This window comes from Coregonus clupeaformis, chromosome 17, assembly GCF_020615455.1.
Source record: "Coregonus clupeaformis isolate EN_2021a chromosome 17, ASM2061545v1, whole genome shotgun sequence".
In the NCBI taxonomy this organism is placed as follows: domain Eukaryota; kingdom Metazoa; phylum Chordata; class Actinopteri; order Salmoniformes; family Salmonidae; genus Coregonus; species Coregonus clupeaformis.
In genome coordinates, this window is record NC_059208.1 from 69,775,012 (window position 1) to 69,780,159 (window position 5,148).

Genomic DNA, 5,148 nt, shown 5'->3' on the forward strand with positions numbered 1-5,148 from the left:
TGACTGACTGCGTCTGACCCAGCAGTGTCCACACCAGATTAGGTTCCATGGCTCCAGGTGGGGTAGCTAGCACACTACTGTATTGACAGTCAGTCAGTGGATGAATCATTAACTTACAATGTTAGAGGGTGTAGGACAACGTAGAAAGCTACTGTCCAGTCAGACCTAACACTGGGACTGACATACAGGTAATGAGTGTAGATTAGTGCCCTGAAGCAAGCAAACAATTCAGATATCCTTTGTTGAGATGCAGAGAGAGGGTGTGAGGGGGAAAAGTAGGAGTGGAGAGGGGGAAAGTAGTAGAGGGGGGAGAGAGAGAGAGAGAGAGCAGTAGAGAAAAGAGGGAGGGGAGAAGGAGGGGTTATGGGTGGAGCTGCAGAGGAACAGGCCAGGGTTTATATGCTTATATTATTTGAATGTCAGAAGCCTGTTCCAATGTAAGCAACATGGGAGTACTGGCCATCACTTCAATCGCATCCAGGTCAATGGCTGTACTGTTTTTGCCATTGCCATTAGACTTCTCATTAAACGTGAATCAATAAAGGGCAAGCAAATACACACATACCTCAACATCACATATTTTCAATTCAGACATACCTTATTTGAATGTTTCTCGACTAACACCTTCAGCACATCTCAAATTCATGTTTATTTTTTTCTCCTAAATGGTTTGCATCTAGAATTTGCATCCTGCCATCCCCCAGGTTGTCTGTGTTTATGCTACTGTAAACTCTAAGGTGTGTTTCTCAACATACAATATCATCTATATAGAATGTCATTACCTGTCAATTATCCTTATGACCTTGATCAAACCTTGATTAAAGGTCTGTGGTTCTTCACATGTTATACAATGCCAGACTGCTTGGTGTGTGTCAGAAGTTAGATGATGCTGTATTCACATTAGTTGTATAAACATTCCACACAAAAATGGATTCCCAATAACTAGGCCAAGAACAAAGTAGTAGGCATATTTACAATTAAGAGTAGTCATTGGTCCCATTTATTAGGCCTAGATAATAACAGCAGTTGCTGCTGTACCAGAACCACGGGACGTGCTTCTGCTGTAGCTACATGGGTATTTTGTGCATTTGCCATGCCTTTCTGGTTTCACCCAGCGGTTGGTGGGTGGTCCATGGAGAGTTAGAGAGAGAGAGGAGAGAGAGATGGAGAGAGAGAGAGATGGAGAGAGAGAGAGAGGGGGAGGTGTAGAGACAGAGAGAGAGAGAGAGAGAGAGAGAGAGAGAGAGAGAGAGAGGGGGGGTGGATGGATGGATGGATGGAGAGAGAGAGAGATGGGGAGGTGTAGAGACAGAGAGAGAGATGGAGGGATGGATGGATGGATGGATGGATGGAGAGAGAGAGATGGGGAGGTGTAGAGTCAAAGAGAGAGAGAGAGAGAGAGGGGGGGTGGAGAGAGAGAGAGAGAGGGAGAGAGAGAGAGAGATGGGGAGGTGTAGAGACAGAGAGAGAGAGAGAGAGAGAGAGGGCGGAGTCGCTGTTGGTAGTTGCCACCAGATGGAGGCGCTGCTGAGAACAGACCACCCACTGGATCCTACAGTGGAGCGACAAGTGGACTAGTGGGACACAGCGATGTCTCACCCATAGGGGACATGACAGAAAAGGGGCTTATTATATTGAGGCTGGGGTTTTCCAGTATGTTTCCAGTGTGTTTTAAGCGCAGGTCATTGAGATAAAGGCCTTGAAAATGGTCCGGGGAACATTCTGGTGTCAGGAGTGTTTTCAAGAGTCAGGGAGGTGTAAAGAGATCCATTGTACTGTACAATAACCACTCAGGTGTGTGCAGGTGTGGGTGTGTGGGGGGTATTTGTGTATGTTTGTGCTGTGCCTCTGTGTGTTTCTGTGTGTTTCTGTGTGTCTGCGTGCGCAAATGTGTTTGATTGCGTAAATATGTGTGCGTGCAGGCGTGCATGTGCCTACGCACGTGAAGTGTGTGTATGTGGTTTACAAAAGGTAGGCTGGTGGGTGGTCATTTGGGTGAAAGATGCAATGCCTCCTCCTTCATACAGCATCCGCTAAATCTGCTAGCTATTTGGTCACTTACATAACACCCATGTAGTTCCATCCCATTACCTCAAACAGACAGGCTATTCATACTCACAGTACTGCAGGTCTGTGGCCCCCAGCTCACTGGCCAATACCTGCGGCATCATGGTATGTATCCCATCTGAATCTTGGTAATCTGAAACACTATTCAATCAAATTTCCTGTAATTCAAAAAAATTGTTTTGCTTATGATGTGTTAATTTGCTCTCTGGGGGGGAGACACAAAAATATTATTATAATTATTTTGGGGAGAGGGGTTTTGGGCCCCCTAAGCTTGTGGGGTGTGTGCTAAATATGCAGTAGTGTTGTTGTTTCACACTCTAGCTCAACCTTTTCTGACTGAACAAGGCCCTAGTCTTAGAGACTAGAGGATGGGATCTGGGATTCAGCAAGGCTTAATACATCTGGTTTGAGGGCATTGGGTTAAAAACAACACCTTTTGACTGTGATATGTTTATGTACATGTAAGTGTAGTGTAGTGTAGAGTAGTACGCACAGTAAAGCAAACAATCAAAATCATTCAAACTAAATCTAAAAGTTACTTTTATACACATCCTAATCAAATATGTTCCATGGAGGTTGCAAGGGTTTCAACAAAGGGGGGTGGGTGGATTCTGGGTTGGGGGGTTCATAAGTAGGAGCAGACTTTATCACCCCTCTTTCTAGTGGTGGTCCTTCTCTCTCTCTCTCTCTCTCTCTCTCTCTCTCTCTCTCTCTCTCTCTCTCTCTTCCTCTTTCCTCCTCCTTTGTTCATGCATGGGCAGCAGTCTATATGAGGTGGTCGTATCAGATGGAGGATGCAACAGACTGATACACACAGGAGGGAATTATTGTCCTGGTAAGTTTCACCTTTTTCTACAAACTTATGGACGCATGATCATGTTATTAAAACGTTTTGATTAATTAATGAACCATTAAAATACCATAGAGTCAAGCATCTATAGTTAAAATTATAGGAGTACTACATTTTAAATACAATGAAATGCAATATGGTTATCATCAGTTGATGTTCTTTAAAAGAACAGCCATTGTGTGTGATCTTTGGGACACGTGAGAAGAGAGGCCAGTGCTGAATCCTCAATGATCTACTTCATTCCAAGTCAGTACTAATGTTAATAGTCATGAAATGCCTGTTATTGTTTTCCAATGTACTTACTAATGAGTTGTAATCTAACTTCAGAACTCAATCAGACATTGAATTAGTTGAGGTACAGTACAATGGAACGTCAGTGCATGAATAGTAACATCAGGAGTGAGAAGCATGTAGCTGTAGTCTGTGTTTTAGTAACGCTTCATCAGTAGCCATAAAACTGTCCAAATAAAATCATTAAAAATCAATACATTATAATTAAATAATAAATCCTTTAATTCATACAGTAGTTGTGCACACCCTTTATAAATGTCATTATAATACAGATGCTCTGTATGTTCCTAACGACCAGCTACTGTAATAGCTATGTGTTTCCTCATTCATTTAATTCCCCTGAGATTTAAAAAATACATTTATATATTTAATCTGGGCATATTTCTCCTGGTGGTTTTCATAAGGCGCGGGTGCAGATGATGTAAGTCATCAGTCAAAGACGTACAGTCTCAGTGAGCAGCATACAGTAGTGCTCTGTTACACCTCCGCACAGCCTCACCAGTCTCAGTGAGCAGCATACAGTAGTGCTCTGTTACACCTCCGCACAGCCTCACCAGTCTCAGTGAGCAGCATACAGTAGTGCTCTGTTACACCTCCGCACAGCCTCACCAGTCTCAGTGAGCAGCATACAGTAGTGCTCTGTTACACCTCCGCACAGCCTCACCAGTCTCAGTGAGCAGCATACAGTAGTGCTCTGTTACACTAATAATAATAATTATATGCCATTTAGCAGACGCTTTTATCCAAAGCGACTTACAGTCATGCGTGCAGACATTTTTGTGTATGGGTGGTCCCGGGGATCGAACCCACTACCTTGGCGTTACAAGCGCCGTGCTCTACCAGCTGAGCTACAGAGGACCACCCAGGACACCTCCGCACAGCCTCACCAGTCTCAGTGAGCAGCATACAGTAGTGCTCTGTTACACCTCCGCACAGCCTCACCAGTCTCAGGGCAGCAGGACCCTCTAGATCTCACTTCCCTGTCTTGATACCTTTTTCCCTACTTTTCCTAATACTTAACTAAGTAACTTGTTAGCCTAGGAAGTGATCCGGCCGTATCATTTAATCAGCCATTGGAGTTAGCCATCCAGTGAGAGAAATTGTTGTTATTTCTGTCATCAGAGGATCGATGCGTATGTGTTAAATGCTTTCCAGATATTCCCTAGCTTGCCCTAGATCTTTAACTGTACTGTACTAAGCATCAGTGGAGGCTGCTGAGGGGAGGACGGCTCATAATAATGGCTGGAACAGAGGGAATAGAATGGCATACAAAAAAAATGGAAACCACTCATTCCGCTCCAGCCATTACCACCAGCCTGTCCTCCCCAATTAAGGTGCCACCAACCTCCTGTGCTAAGCATAATGTTCTCATTGAAAGCATTCTGAATAAACTTTGTCAGTTTGGATGTGGGGGTTTGACCTCAAGGAGGACTTTTGGATAGAGCTACTACAAGTAGTAGGTATGTACGGTATAATACCCCCTTTCTTCACCTGGTGAGTGAGCAAAAAAACAAACAGTTTAGGAGCAAAGTGAGGAAAGGGTTCAGTGTATGTGGTTGGAGAAGGAAAGCGGAAATGTACAGTGAAAATGTACAGCAGCACCTCAGAATATACTACTAGTAGTGAACACAGTGCTTATATGTTGTGCGCTGAGCCTCTCTGGCTCGTAGTCACTACATACCTCTACAGCCAATGGCCACAGCGCAAACCTAACTTTAGGACTTGGTTCCAGAATGGCTTTGCATATGTTAATAAACTGTAATCTGAGTATATTCATTTTAGCTGACTTGTTTTTTTCTTTTTCATTCGTAGGAAAACCCTGGTGGATTGTCTTGCCTCCTCTCCACTGAGACATTGGGAAGGAATTTATAGAACTGTTGGAATTCAGACCCTCCAAATACTATTCTGTCTCAATATCAAGTTACTGCTCTTTAGTTAAA